This window comes from Elephas maximus, chromosome 15 (assembly GCF_024166365.1).
Source record: "Elephas maximus indicus isolate mEleMax1 chromosome 15, mEleMax1 primary haplotype, whole genome shotgun sequence".
Classification (NCBI taxonomy): Eukaryota; Metazoa; Chordata; class Mammalia; order Proboscidea; family Elephantidae; genus Elephas; species Elephas maximus.
Genome location: NC_064833.1, coordinates 69,374,109 through 69,397,398, shown reverse-complemented (window position 1 = coordinate 69,397,398; position 23,290 = coordinate 69,374,109). Strand labels below are relative to the sequence as shown.

Here is a 23,290-nt window from a genome sequence, read left to right as displayed (position 1 = left end):
CTATGAGTTGGGATAGACTCAATGGCAATAGGTTTAGGCAGAAATAAAATTGCCCATTGCCTCACTAACTAGCTAATCTGCCTAGTCCCCATCCCAGTGATGAATAACCAGGTTGCCTTTACTTCCTGTCACCCCCAATAATTGATCAATTAGTATCCTTATACATGGCCTCTTAAATTCTTGTGTGGGAAAGGTCTCAGCGTTCTTCAGAGAAGCAGAACCAGATGTAGATAGAGATGGAGATAGATTTACTTCAAGAAATTGGTTCACATGATTGTGGGGGCTGGCAAGTCCAACATCCATAGGTCAGACAAGCTGAAGACTCCTGTAGGCTTGCATCACAAACTCCACAGGGCAGTCAACAGGAAGACTGAAGTAAAAGCTCTGCCAAAATATCTATTTATAGTAGGGAGGCAAAACACACTCTAGGGAAAGTCCCTTTTTGCTCCCAAGGCCCTCAACTAATTTATTTATTTTATTGCATTAGATTACATTATGGAAGGTCATTACATTACATTACATTTTTTTTTTAAAGTTGCCATCTAGTTCATTTCAACGCATGGCAACCTATTTGTTGCAGAATAGAACTGTGCTCCATAAGGTTTTCATGAGTGTGATGTTTCAGAAGCAGATTGCCAGGACTTTCTTCCAAGTCACCAACCTTTCCATTAGAAGCCAGAAGCATAACCTTTTGCTCCACCTGGGGACTCCTACATTACATTAAACCAAACCAAACCTGTTGCCATCATAGTGACCCTATAGGACAGAGTAGAACTGCCCTATGGAGTTTCCAGGGAGTACCTAGTGGATTCAAACTGCCAGCCTTTTGGTTAGCAGCCACAGCTCTTAACCTCTAGGCCACATTACATTAGATGTAAGGAAATTATATTACATTACAGTTGATTACATTATGGAAGGTAATCTGCTGTACCCAAGACCAACTAATTTAATTGCATGTAACTGCTCCGAGACAGCACATGTAACTACTGTGTAACAACAGCCAGTCTAGTATCTGGCCAAACAGCCAGGAACCATAGCTAAGCTCAGTTGAACCCACAACTGACCATCATAGGAAGAATAGTTTTTGCCCTCCCTTGCATGAAAGGGCCATTTTACCCAGGGTTCTGACTTTAAGCAGGCCTCTCCATTCTAGCTCCATCTGATACTTCCTAACCTTGTGGGGCAGGTACAGGCCCAGTATTCAGTGGGTCCTGTAGTCAGTTTGGGCTTCCACCAATCTGATGTTAACCTCTTCTTTCAAATTTAACTCAGTATTTTTTTAAAAAGGTTCTTACGTTTTAACAGCATTGTAAATGTTTGCCATTGGAGTTTGGAGTGCAGTCTGCACTGACTCCGTCCATATGTTCTAGAGATTGGGAACATGGTATTACCTGCACCTCTTATTTCCAGCCAGCACGCCTCAAGCCCAGCCACCACTCCTCTGTCAGTGGGGGCTTGTGTGTTGCTATGATACTGAACAGGTTTCACTAGAGCTTCCAGACAAAGACAGGAAGAAAGGCCTGGCGATCTACTTCCGAAAATCAACCGACAACAGTCCCCAGACCATTGTGCATGGGGTCACCATGAGTCAGGACCGACTCAGTGGCAGCTAACAACAAAAACAACAAGCTCATAGTTATCTGTGAAGTGAATGGATGAGTGAGGGCATGGACTCAATATAAGACATGGGGTCTATCACTGACTAGTATTAGAATTATAACTAAACATTCTGAAAGGTCTTTTCTAGCTCTAGCATATTCTGATTCTAAGATACTCCCTTATGAAGTATCAGGCTTTAAGTTGCCTGTCCATAGAATGAGTGATAAATGTAACAATATTCTAGGTGACCCATGTAGGCAGTTATGTCCAGAGTGAACACACCTGGCTGCTCTTTTGTGCGTCCTCCCGAGCTATGACCTGTGCCTTCTCTAATATTTGTTGAACTTATTTTAAAAATGGCACCTGTTTATCGAGAGAATAAATATTCCAGGGAGGTTTCATTCCATCCCCCAGATGGAATATCAATTTCCCCTTAAAAGCACACCCTCTATTTCAGAAGGTTGTATTGGATGGCACTTAAAAGGAGTCATAGCTGGTTAAATTTAGAGTGTTGAATAAATTCCAAGCCAAGAATATTCCTTGGCTCCAGGCCCATGGCATTTTTATTTGATTCTAAATTGGATAAATTTTAATTCACTTTAAACTCTCTGCTTTCTGAATTTTTTTTTTCTTTTGAGACAAAACCAACCGTTGGTACTTATTCTGTCTTAAACACTACAGCTAAATTATGACATATTGTATGCAAACTATCAAATGCCCTGTATTACATATTATTATACAGATTTAACTGTATGTTAAAATATATCAATCACATCTACTAAAATCCTGATACAACTGTACCCTAAGAATACTTTAAGAAAGTAATTGCACCATATTTCTTTTTTCCATAGTTTAGACAGCCTTATATTTCATGATATAATTTTAGTAAATTTTGGAGCCCTGCATCTTATTTCCCTTTGTATTTTTTCCAATTTCATCATCAGATTGTGTAGTTTTCTTCCTTTTGGCCTCTACTTTACCCTTCCTGGGAAACGATGTTAATTAAAAAATAAAAATGAGGCCCATTACATTTTGAGGTCACTGGGTGACACAAGCAGTTTGCCATCAGCTTCTAACCTAAAGGTTGGTGGTTCAAACCTACTCACTGGCACTATGGAAGACCAGCCTGGTTATCTGCTTCCATAAAAATTACAGCCAAGGAAAACCTATGGAGCAGTTCTAGTCTGTAATACATGGGTCACCATGAGTCAGAATCAACTCAACAGCAGTGGGATTATTACATTTTGTAAAACTGTAGGGAGCAGTTTAGGAACCAGCTGTGTAGGGATACTATGTGATGCCTGGGAAGGAACAGATTTATACAGCAAGACAAAGAGAAGGCCACGGGCAGGACCTTGAACGACATCTGCTAGAGAGCAGAAGGAGCCACAGAAATGGCCCAAGTTCTCTCTCTTTCTTAGGCGTTTCCCTCAGGTCTCACATCACCTCCCACAGTGATGAGCACTTGGTGAATGGTTCTCATTCTCATTCACTGGCAATAACTGCCAGTTATTATTCTTTGTGCCAAAGATACAGTGAGAAGGTGATAGGCCAAATCCCGGTCTTCACCGTGCTTATGTTAAGGTAAGTAGTGAGTTCAAGGGAATTCAGAGCTGATCAAGAAAAGAGATAGGACCAAAAGATAGCAGTGTTGCACAACAAGCTATTTATTGGTGCCAACACATTGACAGCCACATGCAAGGGTGGTCCCCCATAGCAGGAGGTCTTCCAGAGGCAGGTGGCTCAGGAAGACACCTGAAGGGGAGGAGGGCACGATAAAACCCCAGGGCAGAAAGGGGCGTGGTATTATGTGCACCTTCCAAGAGGTCCTCCTGCAGCAGGGTGGGGGTCTCTGGGTCAGAGAGCCCTGAAGACAGCAGTACCTTGTTGTTAGGTGCCATCGAGTCGATTCTGAGTAGAACTGCCCCAGCCCCCATAGAATTTCCTAGGCTGTAATCTTTATGGGAGTGATCACCAAGTCTTTTTTCTCAAGGAGCCTCTGGGTGGGTTCCAGCTGCCAACTTTTCAGTTAGCAGCCAAGCACTTACTATTGCATCACCAGGGCTCCTTGAGATCTTTACATCTACAGGGGTTCTTAGCTAGGGCTAGCAGATGTTGGGTGCAGTCTCTGGGTGTGTAAAGCAGGCAGGCTCTACGTGGCTAAAAATCTGCTTATTTAGGCAGTTTTTAAAACAATTTGATGTGTACAAATTTGAATTTTGCACTGGTGGTTTTTTGGGTTAATGGGCCTCAGCTTGCTATGGAGAAGTAAACAACCTGGGGCAGGTACACAGAGGCTATTTTTGACTCATTTATATTACAGGATATAGATGGGGGAGAGGCAGAGAGTCAATAAGCATGCAGTCAAATAAATAATGAACAGAATATCTGTAGTGATAATTGCTGGAAAGGTAATAAACCAAGCAATAGGCTAGGAAGTAGCTCCAGGGTGGGCCTAGGTGCGGGGGATGCTTTACCAAGTGTGGCTGGGGAATACTTCTGGAAACAAGTGACACTGAAGTTGAATCATGCACGCTGAGAAGGGGCTGAAGGAAGAACATTCCAGAGCGAGAAAGCAAATGCCAAGGACCTGAAGCAAGAGCAGACTCCATGGGGTTGAGTGGTACTGCTCTTTGAAACGTGGAATGTGGCAGGTGCCTAAGGCACAATGATAGGAAAAAAGTCAGAGGTCAGCCACATCATGAGGGCCCCTTTGGCTATGAAAGTTGTTTCCAGTTTATTCTTGTTGTGTTGGGGTTGTCAGGCTGACCCACTTGGCCCAGCTAGTCTTAACCTTCCACTGTTGCAGCTACGGCCAGCGTCATCCAGCTACTTGGTCCCGTTTGCCAGAGTCCAAAGAGACCTGGAGAAAACAGGAGAAAAGAGCCCAGTACTCAGTGTCTCCCCAGCTTTCTCTTGCTCCTGCTGAGTTTAACATTCATGTTAGAATTCCTTCTCCCCCTACCCTGCCAAGAGAGATCTGGTGCCAGCTAACCCCCATCTTGGAAAAGAAATTAAGCGAATCCTTGGCAAAATTGGAGTGAATGAGCCTGAAAAATGCATTAACTAATAAAACAAATGTACAATAAGGACTTTCCTATTCTAAAAATATTTGCAGTGTTAATAAGGAGGGAAGGCATGAGGGAGAGAATTAATATGAATATTTTAGGGCATCTGGATTCATAAAAAAACCGGTTGATGTTGAGTCGATTCTAACTCATGGGGACCTCATGTATGTTAGAAAACAAGCGTGCTCCATAGAGTTTTTAATGACTGAGTTTTTGGAAGTAGAACGCCAGGCCTTTCTTCCGAGGCACCTCTGGGTGGACTCAAATCTCTAACCTTTCAGTTAGCAACATGTTGACCATTAACACAACTCATCATTGTTCAGTGCCATCCATCTTTGACCTATAGAGACACAATGTGACAGAATAGAACTACCCCGTAGGGTTTCCGAGGCTGTAATCTTTTTGTGTGTGTGTTTTTAGGTGAAAGTTTACAGTGCAAATTAGTTTTTTATTTAAAAAATTATACACAAATTGTTCTGTGACATTGGTTGCAATCCCCATAATGCATCAGCACTCTCCCCCTTTCCCTTTACACCCTGGGTTCCCCATGTCTATGCTTCCGGGTTTCCTGTCCCTTCCTGCCTTCTCGTCTTTGCTTTGGGGCAAGCTTTTCCCATTAAGTCTCTTGTACTTAATTGAGCTAAGAAGCACGTTCCTCACATGTGTTATTGTTTGATTTATAGGCCTGTCTAATTTTTGGCTGAAAGGTGGACTTCAGGAGTGGCTTCAGTTCTGAGTTAGGAGGGTGTTCAGGGGCCATAGTCTCGGGGAACCCTCCAGTCTCTGTTAGACTAGTAAGTCTGGTCTTTTTTTGTGAATTTTATTCTACATTTCTCTCCTGCTCTGTCCAGAGCCCTCTACTGTGACCCCTATTAGAGCAGTCCATGGTGGTAGCTGAGCACCATCTATTTCTCTGGGGCTCAGGCTGGTGGAGGCTGTGGTTTGTGCAGCCCATTAGTCCTTGGGACTGATATTTTCCCTGCATCATTGATTTTCTTCATTATCCTTTGCTCTGAATGTGATGGGACCAATAGGTGTATTTTAAATGGCTGCTTGCAAGCGTCTAAGACCTCAGATACTGCTCACCAAACTCAAACCCAGTGCCGTCGAGTCGATTCGGATATCCCCTGAGACCATGGTCCCCAGCCCTTGCCCCAGTAACTTGGTCCCTCAAGGCATTTGGGTGTGTCCAGGAGGGTTCTATGGCTTTGCCTTGGTCAAGTTGTGCTGACTTTATTGTATGTTGTCTTTCTTTTCACCGAAGTTAACATTTTTCAACTATCTAGTCATTGCCCCTCACCAACCCTTCTCTCCCTTATAACGATCAAAGATTCTTTCTTTCTGTGTGTAAACATTTTCTTGAGTTTTTATAATAATGGTCTCATGCAATATTTGTTCTTTTGTGATTGACTTATTTCACGCAGTGTAATGCCGTATGGATTCCTCCATGTTGTGAGATGTTTTGCAGATTCACCAGTGTTCTTTATCTATGCATAGTATTGTGGATATGTACCATAATTTGTTTATCGCATTCATCTGTTGATGGACACTTTGGTTGTTTCCATCTTTTCTCTGTTGTGAATAATGCTGCAATGAACGTGAGCATGCATATGTCTGTTTGTGTGAAGGCTCTTATTTCTCTAGGATATATTCCTGGGAGTGGGATTGTGGGATCATATGATATTTCTATTTCTAGCTTTTTTTAAAAAAAAGCTTTTTAAGGAGGTGCCATATCGTTTTGCAGAGTGGTTGTACCATTTTATATTCCCACCAGCAGTTCATAAGAGTTCCAATCTCCCCACAACCTCTCCAACATTTGTTACTGTTTTTTTTTTTTTTTTATTATTATTCATGCCAGTAATGTCAGGGTGAGATGGTATTTCACTGTAGTTTTGATTTGCATTTCCCTAATGACTAATGATCGCTACCATTTCCTCATGTGTCTGTTAGCCCCCTGAATGCCTTCTTTGGTGAAGTGTCTGTTCGTATTCTTTGCCCATTTTTTAAATGGATTTTTTGTCTTTTTGTATTGAGGTGTTGAAGTATTCTATAGATTTTAGAGATTAGACCCTTGTGGGATATGTCATAGCCAAATTTTTTTCCCCAGTCTGTAGGTTCTCATTTCACTGTTTTGGTGAAGTCTTTTGATGAATGTGCATAATTTTCAGGAGCTCCCAGTTATCTAGTTTATCTTCCAGGGTTTGTGCATTGTTAGTTATGGTTCCTATTGAATTTATGCCATGTATCAGGAACCCTAGCATTGTCCCTAATTTTTATTCCATGATCTTTATTGTTTTAAGTTTTGTATTTAGGTCTTCGGTCCATTTTGATATGATGTTGTGAGGTGTGGGTCTTATTTCATTTTTTTACAGATGGACGTCTAGTTGTACTAGCACCGTTTGTTAAAAAGACTATCTTTTCCCCATTTAATGGACTTTACTCCTTTGTTGAAGATCGCTGACCACAGGCAGATGAATTTACATCTGGGTTCTTGATTCTGTTCCATTGGTCTATGTGTCTGTTCTGTACCACCAGTACCAGGCTGTTTTGACTACTGTGGCTGTACAGTAGGTTCTGAAATCTGGCAGTGTGAGGACTACTACTTTGTTCTTTTTCTTCAATAATGCTTTGCTTATCCAGGGCCTCCTTCCTTTCCATATGGAGTTGGTGATTAGTTTTTCTGTCTCATTAAAGAATGCTCTTGGTGTTTGGATCAGGATTGCATTGTATCTGTTGATCACTGTGGGTTGGAGTGACAGTTTCACAATGTTGAAATCTTCCTATCCATGAGCATGGTATGTTTTTTCATTTATGTAGGTCTCTTTTGGTTTCTTGTAATAGTGTTTTGTAGCTTTCTTTGTATCGGTCTTTTACATCCCTGGTTAGATTTATTCCTAAGTACTTTATATTTTTAGGGGCTATTATAAATGGTATTGTTTTCTTGATCTCCTTTTTGAAGTTCTCTTTGTTGGCATATAGGAATCCAGCTGATTTTTTTATGTTGATCTTATATCCGGGTACTCTGCTGAATCTTTCTATTAGTTTCATTGATTTTGTTTTGGAGTCTTTGGGGTTCTCTGTGTGTAGGATCCATATCATCTATGACTAGGGATAGTTTTACTTCTTCCTTTAAAATTTGGTTGTCCTTAATTTCTTTTTCTTGCCTTATTGCTCTAACTAGGACTTCCAGCACAAAATTAAATAGGAGTTGTGATAAAGGGCATCCTTGTCTTATTCCCTTTCTCAGGGGAATGCTTTCAGTCTCGCTTTTTTGAGAATGGTGCTGGCTGTTGGTTTTGTATAGATGCCCTTTTTTTATGTTGTGGAATTTCCCTTCTATTCCTATTTTATTGAGAGTTTTTATCAGGAATGGGTGTTGGACTTTATCAAATGCCTTCTCTTCATCAATTGAGACAATCATGTGGTTCTTTTCTTTTGTTCTGTTTAACATATCTGGAATATGTTGATTGGTTTTCTAATGTTGAATCACCTTGCATACCTGGTATGAATCCCACTTGGTTGTATTATATTGTTTTTTTCATACGATAGTGAAATCTATTGGCTAGAATTTTGTTAAGACTTTTTGTATCTATATTTGTGAGAGATATTGGTCTGTAATTTTCTTTTTTGTAATGTCTTTGCCTGGCTTTGGTATCAAGGTTATGCTGGCTTCATAGAATGAATTCAGGAGTATTCTTTCCTTTTCTATGCTCTGATAGTTTGAGATAGTACTGGTGTGAGCTCTTCTCTGAATGGTTGGTAGAATTTTCCAGTGAAGCCTTCTGGGCCAGGGCTTTTCTTGTTGGGAGTTTTTTTTAAATTACCTCTTCAATCTCTTCTCTTATTATGGGTCTGTTCAGATTTTCTATCTCAATTGATATTAGTTTAGGTAGGTAGTCTGTTTCTAGAAACTTGTCCGTTTCCTCTAGGTTTTCAAATTTGTTAGAGTGTAATTTCTGGTAGTATTCTGTTATGATCCTTTCTATTTCAGTTGGGTCTATTGTAATGTCCCCCGTCTCATTTCTTCTTTGAGTTATTTGCTTCCTTTCCTGTTTTTCTTTTGTCAGTTTGGCCAGTGGTTTGTTGATTTTGTTGATCTTTTCAAAGTATTAACTTTTGGGCTTGTTGATTGTTTCTGTTGTTTTTCAGGTCTCTGTTTCATGTATTTCTGCTCTAATCTTTATTATTTCTTTTCTTCTGGTGGCTGTGGGCTTCTTTGCTGTTCTCTTTCTATTTGTGTGAGTTGTAGGGCTAACATTTTGATTTTGACCCATTCTTTTTCGATGTGTGCATTTATTGCTATAAACTTACCTCTGAGCACTGCCTTTGCTTTGTCCCAAAGTTCTCAGTATGATGTGTTTTCATTCTCATTTGATTCTGAGAATTATTTTCCTTCCCTCTTTGATTTCTTCTATTACCCAGTTGTTTTTAAGCAAGGTGATGTTCATTTTCCATGTATTTGACTTTTTGTTTTCCCTTGCTCTTCACGTTACTGATTTCTACTTATATGGCATTGTGATCAGAGAAGATGCTTTGTATTATCTCAGTGATTCAGATTTTATTGAGTGTTGCTTTGTGGCCTAACGTGGTCTATTCTGTAGAATGTTCCATGTGCATTGGAAAAGAATTTATACTTTCCTGCTGTTGGGTGGGATGTTCTATATATATCTATAAGGTCAAATTGGTTGATTTTGGCCTTTAGATCTTCTGTATCTTTGTTGAGTTTTTTTTTCTAGATGTTCACTCCTTTCTGAGAACTGTGTGTTGATGTCTTCTACTATTATTATGTGACTATTTCTCTTTTTTCAGTGCTGTTAGAGTTTATGTATTTTGTAGCCTTGTCATTGGGTGCGTATTTATTTATTTAAGTTAGGCCTCCTTGGTGGATTTTTCCTTTAATCATTATATAATATCCTTTTCTTGTCTTTTGTGGTATATTTTGCCTTAAAATCTGTTTTATCTGAGACTAGTATTTCCACTTCTGCCCTTTTTTGGTTACTGTTTGCTTGATATATTTTTCCCATCCTTTGATTTTTAATATATTTATGTCTTTGTGTCTAAGATGTGTCTCTTGTAGACAGCATATTGATAGGTCTTTTTAATCCATTCTGCCACTGTCTGTTTCTTTACGGGTGCATTTAAGCCATTTATATTCTGTGTGATTATGGATAGGTATGAGTTTATTGCTGTCGTATTGTTTTGCTTTTTTTTTTGTGGTACTGACATTTTCTTTGTTCTTACTCTCTTATGCTGAGTTCCTTTTGTTTGTGGATTTTCTTTTCTTCCTTTTTGTAGATTCTGTGTTTACTGAGACTATGTTTTTCTTCTCTTTTATTCTGATGAGTAGGTTTGTTAGCTCTCTTTGTGGTTACCTTAAAATTTACCCTTATCTTTCTAAGTTTGAACCAGCCTTTCATTATTTGATCTTACCTTGTCTTCCTCTCCATTTGAAAATTCTATACCTACAATACAATGTTTATTCCCCCTTTTATTGTTTTGACATTGTCGTCATTTACAGTCAATGACGACACTCTATTTCCCTGTTTTAAGTCTGTAAGCTTTTGTTTTATTACTGATATCTCCTCTCTGATTTTGTTCAGTTTCTTCTTCCATTCAGTGTTTCATCCACCCCTTCATTTGATGCTTAGGGCTCCAGGATTCATGTTTGTATCTGTTTTACTTAATTTTTTGGGTCTTTGGTGCAGAGAGACAGCATGATGCATGTGTCTAGGGCACCATGTTGGCTCCACTTCCTAGGCCGTAATCTTTATGGAAGCAGATTGCCAGGTCTTTGCTCCCACAGAGCTGCTGGGTGGGTTAAATCCGCTGACCTTTCAGTTAGCAGCTGAGTATTTAACCATGGCACCACCAGGAACTCCTCAAATCAAGATTTATAATCAGTTGCTTGTTCTGTGTAGTCCTGAGTACAATCCAGTAATGAGAAGCAGGATTTGAAGTTGCTTGAATTTCTTGACAAACTAGAGCTGTGAGACTTGAAGCATCATTATAAAGGTGCTACAGGCTCATGCTGTCTGCCCCTACACATCATGCTGTCCTTTTCTAAGCAGCATTTCTGTGTGCTTCCTTCCCAGCTAATCAGTGTCATGATTCTGCCTCACTTCTCTAGCGAGTGCAAGTTGAATATCTGCCTCTGCCTGGCAAATGTTACCTTGGGCAAATGACATCAATATTATGAAACACATTGAGAGAAAAGCAATCCTAGCTCCTCCTTATGTCCAGTTGAGAGTGATCATAAATAGAACCTCGGTGTCCTTAACATTTAGAATCAAAGGCTGCTGTCAACTCTTCAAAATGTTCTTTGTCTACTAACAAAAAAAAAAGTGACCCCCAAATTAAACAAACTGGATGACTCAATGGGAAGATGATACAGAGAACTGCACGTCTTACTGCGTGAAGGGCCAGGAAATGTACGACCTTGTGTTCTGGTATTCCAGCCAACCTTGAGCAGTACATAGAAAGTCTGCTTTAGCTGCTTGAAGACCCGTGTGTGAGGTGTAGCCTTAAAGTGACTGCACCACTCTTTGAAGGGGCTGCAATATATCTTCCCAAGGTCACTGGGTTTGCACTGATCTGAAGAACATTGTGGAACAGCATGGCCACATGACAGCTAACTTCTGTGTGGAAAGTCACAAAATTGAATTACTCAAATGTCTCCGAGCATTGTGTAGATCAAACATCCAGAAAATGGAATTTTCTTCTAACTAAATTTTGTTGTCACAGTGTAAACTTCACACCATTCCAGCCCATTCCAAGGGAAGGTATATTTGATCACAGTTCCAGGGGAAATCAGATATCTTATTGCATTAGTTGTGTGTGAAGGGGATCTTGTAGTCATAGGTCCTTATGACCCTCATTGTCAATATTTTTTTTTAAATTTTATTTTAACATTAACATAATTTATGTAACTGTGTAAAGCCCTAGAATTAACCTGAGTATTTAAATTTATTAAGGGAAGAAAGCAGATCTTATCCTCTAAAATAATGATTCTTAAACTTTTCAGTACATTAGAATCACCTGGAGGGCTTGGGCGAGTTCCTATGCCCAGGCTGATCCTCAGACCAATTAAATCAGAATCTCTGTGGTTGTTACTAGTTGCCGTCGAGTAGATTCTGACTCATGGCAACCCGTGTTTCCGTAATAGAACGGCTCCATAAGATTGTCAAGACTGTGACCTTATGGAAGCAGATCACCAGACCTGTCTTCCAGGGTGCCTCTGGGTTGGCCAGTAGTTGAGCACTTAACATTTGCGCCACCCAGAGACTCCACTTGCTGTGGTTCCAAACCAAAAACCAAACCCACTGCCATAGAGTCGATTCCAACTCATAGTGACCCTATAGGGCAGAGGAGAACTGCCCTATAGGGGTTCCAAGGCTATAAATCTTTATGCAAGCAGACTACCACATCTTTCTCCCTTGGAGTGGCTCAAACCACTGACTTTTTGGTTAGCAGCCAAACACCTAACCTATTGTGCACCAGGGTGCCTTCTCTGTGGTTAGGCATCAGTGTTTTAAGAGCCCAGGTGGTTGCAATGGGCAACTAAGTTTGAGAATGAGTGCTCTATGGTAGTAGTAATGGTTCTCAGCATGTGGTTCCTGGACCAGCAGCAACAGCAGCATGTAGGAACTTGTTCAGAAATTGTTTTCAAGACCCACTAAGACTTAGTGAATCAGAAGTTCTGGAGATGAGACCCAGCAATCTGTATTTTAACTATACCTCCAGATGACTGAGCTACATTTTGAGAATCACTGCTCTACAGCCCTGCTTCTCAAACTTTAATGTTCATACAAATCACCTGTTGAGTTGCCAGATAAAATGCAGGACTCCCAGTTAGATTTGAATTTCACGTAATCAATGAATAAATTTTTAGAGTAAGTATGGCCTCTGCAATATTTGGGACATGCTCGTTCTAAAAAATATTTGTCATATATCTGAAATTATAATGTAACTCAGCACCCTATCTTTTTATTTAGTACATCTGGCAACCCAAATCACCTGGGGAATTTGTTAAACTACAGATTCGGTGTAGGTCTGGGTTGAGTCCTAAGATTCTGCATCTCTAACAAGTTCACAAGCTTTGCTGTTTTTGCTGTTCCTTGAACACACTTTGAGTGGCAAAACTTTGTTGGATTCCTTGTGACTGCCCTCGATGTCACATAATAGAAGGCCATCCACAAATGCTACTGATGAAAGAAATGGAGTTTAGTCACCTTAAATTCTACAGCATAGGGAGATGATTCTGTAAAGGACACTACTCAACTATTATTATTAATGTATCTACCTCCCTGTTTTGCCAAAGAACCTAATTTATTTTCTGGATTGGATTTTACTTAGGTTCTGATTCCTTTCGAATTTGCAATTCAAAGACTTTGATACCACAATATGAAATTAAAGAATATTCCCAGAAGACTATAGAGCATATTTCTAAAAATAAAGGAAGTAATCAAGATGATTGCCAGCCTGCTGTGATGTTCTCTTGCTAAGCATAAAGCTCAACCCAAGATGATACACTTCGTATTTTAGAAAACAATTGAAATTATATATTGAGACATTCTTTTCTACCCAGTCAAATAAAGCAATTGCACTTTTTCCTTTTTTTTTTTTTTAATCTGTTTAGGAACAATCTGGTGCTTCCATCTTCAAAGCTGTTATTTACATATCAACAGCTTTGTTCAGCACCCTGGTTCTTTGGTCAAATGTGAAATTACAACAAAAAGCAGAGAACAGGGTGGCATCCTAAGATAGTAAGATCAAAAAAAGGCAAGGAAGGAGTAAACAAGAATATTAGAAGAAATAAACAACACTGATTAAAAGTGCACATGGATTATCTTAATTTGAAATGAATCTAATTTTTATTCTCATAGCTCTTTAAATATCCTAGATGTTTATTTCCTCATCTGTTTGTCTCGTGAACTTATAAAAGGTGTTTTTTTTTTTTTTCCACTGAAGGAAGTTACTGAAATAAATGTAGCCTGTAAGATGATTTTATGTAATCCAACGTTTTCTACCAGATAAGTCTCAACAGATGCTCACAGCCTTTCCATGTGCTAGGCCAAAACAAACCAAACCTGTTGCCATCGAGTTGATTCTAACTCATAGCGACCCTATAGGACAGAGTAGAACTGCCCCATAGGGTTTCCAAGGAGCAGCTGGTGGCTTCCAACTGCCATCCTTTTGGTTAGCAGCCAAATGCTTACCGTGCTGGGCAATTGCCCACAAAAATCCATTAGGAAGAGCAAATGGTCACTGACGAAGTTTATAATGTTTGATTATTTAATTATGCCATGATAAATTTAATGCCATTTTTATTTCAAAAATCTGGGGGAGAGGGACTAAAAAAAAAAAACCCAACAATGGTACGACCATTTTTGCAAAACGATGTGACGTTTCCTGAGAAAGCTAGAAATAGAAATACCATAGGATCCAACAATCCCACTCCTAGGAATATATCTTAGAGAAATAAGAGCTGTTACACGAATAAACGTGCACACCCATGTTCATTGCAGTATTGTTCACAATAGCAAAAAGATGGAAACAATCTAAATCTCCATCAATGGATAAACAAACTGGTACATATACACAATGGAGTACTATGCAACAATGAAGAACAATGACGAATCTTTGAAGCATCTCACAACATGGAGGAATCTGGAGGGCATTATGCTGAGTGAAATAAGTTAATCACAGAAGGACAAATATGATATGAGACCACTACTATAAAAACTCATGAAAAGGTTTACACACGAAAAGAAACAATCTTTGATGGTTACGAGGGAAGGAAGGGGTGGGGATGGAAAAGCACTAAATAGACAATAGATAAATGGTAACACTGGTGAAGGGTAAGACAGTACACAATACTGGGAAAGCCAGCACAGCTTGACCAAGGCAAGATCATGGAAGCTCCCCTGAGGGACCAAATTACTGGGCTGAGGGTTGTGGGGACCATGGTTTCTGGAACATCCAGCTCAATTAGCATAGCATAGTTTATAAAGAAAATGTTATATATTCTACTTTGATAAACAGCATCTGGGGTCTTCAAAGCCTGTGAGCAGCCATCTAAGATACTGGTCTCATCCCTTCAGGAGCAAGGGAGAATGAAGTGACCTTCAGGAGGTCATATAACTTCTCTGAACCTTTGCTTTTTTCTTTCCAAGAGCCACCGGTTTTTCTTGCTCTTCCATACTCCCCAGAAGAATTTCTTCTCTGCATCTATTTGACTTTCAGATGTGTAAGCTCATCTAGAAAGTTGTGGGGGCTCCGATAAGCCTCGTGTATCATCATAAGAAATATATTGCTTCATGATTTATTAAAACTTTTTATTGATATCACTGTTCAAAATGCTTTTTCCAAACTAAATATCAAAACCCTCTATAATGTTGATAGTGTTAAATGCTGAGATCTTCTGTGCCCTAAAATAGCATAAAAGTTACTTCTTTAAAAAAAATAAAAACCAAACCACAACTTACCTGTTCTCCTATCAGTGGACGTTTGTATTGTTTCAAGTTGTTTGCTATTCTCTTCTGGTACACATGTATGAAGAGCCTCTCTTCCATTCCCAGGAGTGAAATTCCTGGGACTAGAGGATGGTTTTGTTCAGTTTCACCAGAGAATTTCAAATTGTTTTCCAAAGTGGTTATACCTCTTCCACTAGCAATGTATCCATTGTCCTTTGTATGTCAAACTTAGTGGCTTAAAGAGTAATCAATGTTTGTCACTGAACTGATTTGAAATACTTGTTTCTGTGAATGAATTATTTATTTTTCAGGATTTCAGGAGGGAACTGGGGTCTTGTAGGGTTGATATATTACATGAACTTTGTCTTCTGGGTTTCTCTTCTTAATATTGATGTCGTTTGGTCACAGATGCCCCTTCTAACCAACGCGCCATACCCTAGTCTGTACTTCCGTAATTACTCCCATCAACAGTATCTGTTCCTTATTTTCTGAATAAATTCATGGTAATGGTACATGTATTGCTTTACTCATGCAGTACTAATAACCATCTTATCATAAGTAAAATAATATTAGCTCATATTTACTAAAGTTGTATTATTTCAAGTGGGAATCAAAGTATAATATCAGATTTCTACTTGTAGAATTGGACGGAAGAACATGGCCAAGCCTGGCCCCCTCCTTATTTGACTTTCACTCAGTCACTGATGGAGAAGCTCAAGGAGGGCTGCCCTCCCCGTATCATCACCTGGGGGTTAGGAAGCTAAGGAGGAAAGGATATTCAGCTCAAGGTGCATGCAGGTAGAAGGTGGCAGGTGGGGGGGGGGTGGGTGCAGAAAGACAGAGGGAAGACAGAGACTTAGGTTGCCTACATTACAGAGCAGTAACCCCACCTCTAGAAAACATGGCTCACTGCAGGACAGCCTCATCTCAATCACTTAACTCATTCCCATTTGCTTCTCCTTAAAATAGACATTGTATAATCAATCAGCCCTGCGTTTGGGATTCCAGATTCGACATTAAAACCTAGCTGAGTAAGTGTTTTCACTTAGGCATTTTAGTACTTAATTAAACAAATATTTCTGCGAGGCTTTCTTTGTGCCTGGCCTCCTTTGGGTACCATGTGGTCCTCCCCTGCCCCCCACCATGCACACACAAAATGAGAGAGATAAATTTCTTACTCCAGTGGTGCCTAGGAGGGAAGAAGGAGGGAATACTTCATTGAACAATGGTAAGTGGATATTATATTTCAGAGAGAGATGGGCCTGTGGCAAAGTTAGTAGAAATATAAAGGAGAGGCAAAAAACAAAAAACTGAGGAAGTAGACTCAACAGGATTGGGTAACCAAGCAGATATGGAGTATGACAGAATATTGTGTGGCCCTGGTGAACGCCTCGGTTTCTGACTTGGAGGACCAGGTGGTGCCATTTGCCAGGAGGGGGATACATGGGGAGGAACAGGTTTCGAGGAAACATGATGAGTGCAAATAGCCAAGTGTGGAAATTACCGCAAAATAAGGTCACTGTGAAAGACGATCAGAGGGCTGTGTGGTCATCACCATAGACACTAATGGGTTATCACCAGATGAATTATCATTGCCCTAATTACTAATCATTCCAAGATGCCACACATGGTCTCCTGAAGTACTTCCAAGGCAGTGTGTGCTGGGCTCAGACAGGAGAGCCGGCGCCCTCATGTTCCCGCTCGCTTCCCTTCTAGAATATCATAAAATCAGCACTGACATCCAAATGACATGTTTCCACTTTACTCATACTCTGAGATCTTAGACTATGAATCAAAATGTGACGAGCTGAAGGAGAAATTCTGTCCTGAATGTGTCAAGCTCACAGCTGAGGAAGGAGGCAGTCTTCTGAAGGTTGCTGTCATTTCCCCTTTCAGGAGTAACTTGACAGCAGTTCTGAGTCTCTGGATAGAGTAATGATTTGGGTTGGTTGGAATCATGTTAGGAACTTCTTCCCCAGAAAAATTAATTTTCATTAATTCACATAATTATTTTCTTTTGCGTAAAATTTTCTTTGGTTCTGCTTAATAAACATGAGTTTATATTGATGACCACGATCTACCGCCAGATATAAACCAGAAACCAAAACCAGTCTCACTGCCATCAAGTTGATTCTGACTCATGGCTACCCCATGTATTACAGAGTAGAACTACTCCATAGGGTTTTCTTGGTTGTAATCTTTATAAAAGCAAATCTTCAGTCCTTTCTTTCATGGTGCTGCTGGGTGAGTTTGAACCACCAACCTTTAGGTTAATGGTCAAGTACAAATCGTTTGTGTCAACCAGGGACCTACCACTAGGTATAAGGGCCATAATAATGGTATAATGGTCATCTTAGTGACATCACTTGTGTAAGGGTACAATTGAACAAATCTTTATTTAGCAATTACTATGTCCTGGAAATACAGTAGTGAACACAGTGCCTGCCTTCCTGGAGCTTATATTCTGGTCAAGAAGGCAGTCACTTAACAAGTAGTTACCATTGGGATGAGGATTGTGAACAGGGCAGTACAGAATGTCATGAGAACCTACCAGAAGAGGATGTAACCAACAGAGACGCTAACCAGTTGCAGAGAGCTTTTACTTGATCCTCATATAAATCCTGTCAGATTAGTTGTATTATTTTCTCATTTTAAGCTTGAGAAAACAGGCTCAACACATTTCATTCCCCAATGGCAAAGTGTGCACAGTCACTGGCTGGAAGAAGTTACCATGCCCAGTGAAACTGCCAAGGCCTTTGAGGTCAGATTGATGTGGGCTGGACTTCAAGGCCCACTTAGCAGCTATCTTGCCTTGGCAAAGTAATTAATGCTTCTGAGCCTCGATTTCCTATCCTTAAAAGAGGGGATAATATTACCAGTGGGATAGGGTTGATGTGAAGATTAAAGGTGATAATATAATTGAGGGCCAGTGCATATTAGCCACACAGTAATGGTGTGGTTGTTAGCTGCTGTCGAGTTGACTCTGACTCATTACCCATGAGTGGTTGTTAGTTGCTGTTGAATTGGCTCTGACTTATGACAACCCGTGTACAGTAGATTGAAAGGTTGCCCAGTCCTGTGCTGTCTTCACCATCGTTCGTATGCCCGAGCCCATTTGAATGCCGCCTAACCTAGGGGGCTCATCTTCCAGCACTGTATTGGACAGTATTCTGTTACGATCCGTAGGGTTTTCACTGGTTAATTTTTGGAAGTAGATCACCAGGCCTTTCTTCCTAGTCTACCTTAGTCTGGAAGCTCTGCTGAAACCTGTTCACCATGAAAGACCCTGCTGATATTTGAAATGCCGATGGCGTAGCTTCCAGCATCATAGCAGCATGTCAGCCACCATGGTACAACAAACTAACAGATAGGTGGTAGACAGTAGCGGGGATTATTTATAAGGCAGTAGCCCTATCAGCAGAGAGAGGTTGGTAAACCTCTGGAACTTGCGCAGACTTCTGCAAAAGAATTGGCAGAGACCACAGGTGGGGTGGGAGGGCTACTGATGTCTGTAGAGAACAGCCGTGGAGGAAAGGGGTCAGTAGACGAACATGGAGAGGTACAGATCAGCAAACAACATGCCCGGCTCCAGAAGGTTCCTGGGCTAGAACAGATCTCAGAGAGCCTGTGCCTCTGACTTGGGGTAGTGTTAGCTGGTTATTATTACAGTTTTTTAGCTGTCATTTTGTATCCAATGTGCTTACAAATAGGAGATTGCTGATTTTTTTTTTTTTTAGATAAATAAAATGTTCTGTTTGCTTTGAGCCAACGGAAGTGCTATTTTTGAGAGCTCAGAGAGAAGGAAACTGTTCCTCCACCATGCCCAGCTCTTTGCTTACCACAGCATCTCCATGTCTGAAGTATAACGGGAGCGGATAGGTGGGAATGGGCAGCAGCTTTGTCCTGCAGAGGCGAGGAAGCTGTATCCCAGGGACCTGCCCAGCTGGGGAGAGCTGACTCCTGTAGCCCTCAGCAGCTGTATGTGTAATGCCACCTTCTGGCCAGGACTACCAGAAAATTCTGGCGCTTGTCAAAATGAGCTCAGCTTAGAGTGGGAAGTATGATGCTCATGTGCCAGGAAAAGGCCCAGCTCACTGTGGGTTAGAGGTGCTGCCTGGGCTTTGCAGTCAGGGCCAGGCCTGAAGTACCTGGAAAGCAAGTAGCAGGGTTCCAGAAAGCAAGCATTCTGCAACACTCACAAAACGAGCATCCTGCAACACTTCACGGGCCAGTGAGTTGCTGAGGTCTGTGCCTCTCTTTGACTTCGTGCTGCTTCTGCTTTCTCCCCTCCTGGTAGCCCTGTTCCATCCCCCACCCTATCCCCAGTTATCCCCCACCTGAGTCATACCTCTGTGATAGCTTACACCAGTACCCTACATGCATATAAGCTGGAGTTTTACAGCACAAACAGTCATATGGACAAAAGGTTAGAGCCATGGTTCTTGACCTTGGCTGCACATTTGAATCACCTGGGTGGCTTTGAAATTCCAATGCCTAAATCTCACCCACACTAACTATGTTTGGGGATGGGATCCAAGCACTGGTATTTTTTAAAGCTTGTTACATGATTCCAGTGTTTATCCAAGGCCAAAAATCACTGGAAAACAAAGGAAAGGACCTGAGTCACTTACCTGTCTATAGCATCTGACCCTCCCTATAGCTAAGTTGGAGAGTTATTAACAGTAGATCAGGAAAGACAGGATAGGAGCAGTAAGGATGGAGAGGTGGGGCAGCTTCAAGAGATCAGTGAAAGGTGCAATCAACAGAGCTTGGGGAGGTTTCGTGGGGAGTAAAAGAGAGGAGGAGCCTGGATGATGCTCCAATTTCAGGTTCCATTAAATCAGTGTAAGGAAGGCAAGAAAAGGGAAGAAAACAATTTTGGTCTTGGATGTGTTGAATGTCGTGTGTTTATGGAGCTATCCAGTTGGCAATGTCAGATGCTCAGGAGAGATGTAGGCCAGAGATGTAGTTGGAAAATCATTGGCTTATAGTGGTACCTAAAACCTTGGGAGTCAATGGAATTATCTTGGGAGAGCAGGCAGAATGGGAAGGGCAGAGTCCTGAAGAACACCAGTATGCCTGAAAGAAAAGCAATGGAAAAGGAACCAGCAAAGTCAAACTGAGGAGCTAGAAGGCTAGAAAGGGGAGACCAAAAGAGGTGCCCTGAAAGACAAGGGAGCAAACAGTTCCAGGAAGAGAACTAATCAGCAGGTCAGATGCTGCCACTAGATCATCGTGTTGAGTATACTGGATTTGGCAAGATGAAAGGTGACTTAGACCAGAACCGTTTTCGAAGAGTAGTGGTGGCAAAACCCAAACCACATGGAATTGAAGAGGGATAGAGTGGGGAATGGAGACAGCAAGTATAGATTACCCTTTTGAAAAACTGGCTGTGAGTGGAAAGAGATACTTAGTGGCTGGAGGAGAATGCAGAATGCTGGGAAGGATTATTATTTTGGGGGGGAGGGGAGCGGGGGCATATTTGTAAGTTATAGAACCTGGGTGAATACCAAGGAAAAGCTTGAAATTTCAAGACAGAGATGGATAACTGACACACTTGGCCCCTCAAATGGCAGACAGGGAGGGAATGGTATCTAGCGATGGGGGATCTTTGAGCAGAAGGGACACCTCTGTTCTGTTTATTTTTTTCTGAACGGTATAAAATATTTCATTTGAACCTTTCCTTGTGGGAGGCCAGGGCTGGCCCATTGGGCACTGATGCTGAAGTGTGAGCACTGGCAGCAGAGGAAAAATAAGGCTTCCAGGAATAGAAAGAGCCAAGGAGTAAGTCTGAGCCAGCAGCCCTAAGAAGTGTGAAGTTTCAAAATTGAGGAAATCAAAAATGGTCATCAAATTCAAAGGTTACTAGTAGGGCCAAGACTACTACTCTTCTGATCCAAGGGCAGGTGCCCTGTGGTGTGTGCATGGTAAATAGAGGGAAAAGAAAGACATGGAAGGAGAGTCCTGGGAACTCAGGCTTTGTTAGCCATCACCTGGGTTGATCCTACCAACTTAAAGGAAAGCATGGGAGCAGAAAGCTGAGAGATTGCCTACTGCACAGACCCTCTTTTTTCTACTCTGAACAAAACAGGACTCACAGTGACCTGTTGAGCAAATGGGAGGAAGAATTTGATAGGGAAGTTGGAGGAGAGTGGTAAAGTTCTGGGATGGCCAGTGAGGAGAATAGAAAAGAAAGCTGATCAAGGGCAAGTGAAAAGGTGTTCCTATTGAAGTTAGAGACTATAAATTTGTAGTGGCATCTATCCTCATGGTCGACTTATTGTCTCCATTTGTACTTTGCAGCTCAGGTATAGTAGCAAATAAACAGGATGGTGAGATCGATCCTGCTTGGCAGGTGTGGCAGAAATCCAGAAGCCAAGCATCTGAGGGGGCTGGCAAAAGAGGGAGTCACAAAGTGCAAAGAAGTGTTTATAAACGTTGATAAAAAATGTTGTTGTTTTTAGTTGCTGTCAAGATGGCTCCACTCATGGCCACCTTATGTATAACAGAACAAAATGTTGCCAGTCTTGCGGCATCTTTATGGGGCAGCTTTGTTGGTATGTTTGAGCCCACGCTTGTGGCTACTTTGTCAGTCCATCTCATTGAGAGTTCCTCTCGTTTTCACCAATGCTCTGCTTTACCAAACACGATGTCCTTTCCTATCAAATGGCCTTTCCTGGTGACATGTCCAAAGTAAGTGAGTCAAAGTTTCACCACCCTCGCTTCTAAAGAACATTCTGGTTGTATTTCTTCTAAGACTGACTTATAATTATATAGCTAATGAATGACTTACCATTATGAAAATAGTTAACTAAAGCCTGTTTTAGATAGATTTTCCACTTTCGAGCAGCCCTGGTGGCCTGGTGGTTAAATCTATTGACTGCTGACCAAAAGGTCAGTGATTCGGAACCACCAGCTGCTCTTTGGGAGAAAGATATGGCAGTCTGCTTCCGTATAGATTTATAGCCTTGAAAACCCTAAGGGGCCCCTATGAGTCAGAATCAACTCGATGGCAGTGAGTTTTGTTTTGGTTTTTTCTCTTCCTAAGAGTAAAATCTTCTGGTTCTTTCACTCAAGAAGAACACTGTGCTCCGTTTTTATGACACATACCCACTTGGTTTCCATTTGTCTCTCAAAAGGAGGATGTTTTACTCTCTCTTCGCGTTGTCGCACAATTATCAGGTAGACAGAGGAGGCATCTGAAGTTCTAGAGGTACTTTTGCAGTGAGAACATAATATTGATATACTGATTGAATTGGCAGTTGCTGAAAATGCAGGGCCCACAGTTCTGTATTTTTTGAAGAAAGAACATTGGCTATTTCCCATGGGCATTCCATTCATGGAGAAAAAGCAGAACTCCACAAACTAACCTGGTTTGATAGTTGCTTAAAATACTCCAAGTGCTATTTATCTGGATTACCTTATTACATGCCCAAGCTCTGAATGACAAAGGGCAGCTGGAGAATGAGGATAAAATCATGGCAATATTGTACAAGAAGAGCTTTTTGGGCTCCTCCATCCATCGTTTAATGTACTTAATCTGCTCTAAACTGGTTCTGGGGGACAGAGTAAGAGCAGAGGGGAAGGTTTCACTCCCTCTTGTTTTACAGAGAACCTTGTTTATCTAGCAAGTAAAGGAGTTGATGGAACAGGGAAAGGATATGAATCTTTTAGTTTTAATAGAAAATTTTTGGTTCTTGGCTCATTTGTTCTATTTTATGGCATTATATTGCATTATAAAATATGGAAAATAAACCCCGAGGAATAAAGAACGGTGCCACCCTATATTTATTGGGCATTAAGACGTAAAATACCTCAGTGAGAATTTATGGGGAAAAAAAACACTGGATATTCTGGGAAGAATCGTGCAAAGGATCATGCCTCCTGTAGACACTCAAGAAATATTAATGGATGGTCATCAGAATTTAAATTTATTCTGCATTCCACCTCTACTGCCTTCTCTTTCCTACCACAGTTACCTAGAATTATACATCCCCTAGGTGCAGGGCCTTGAACAGAACATATATTTCTGTATTTGTGTGGAATGAATTAACCAAACTCTAACTTGGCTGATCAGCAGTGCTGTGATCCACAGCCGTCATTCAAAGGGGTAAACTTACCATTCCTGCTTTTTGGAAAAAAAGACTACTA

The 23,290-nt window shown here is 41.0% G+C and overlaps 1 protein-coding gene across 2 annotated transcripts in view; it reads left to right on the top strand.

Annotated features, from left to right (window-relative positions):
* KCNB2 (potassium voltage-gated channel subfamily B member 2) overlaps nucleotides 1-23,290 on the top strand; it is a 455,693-nt gene that overhangs the window by 217,196 nt on the left and 215,207 nt on the right. The gene's annotated exons all lie outside the window — the stretch shown is intronic.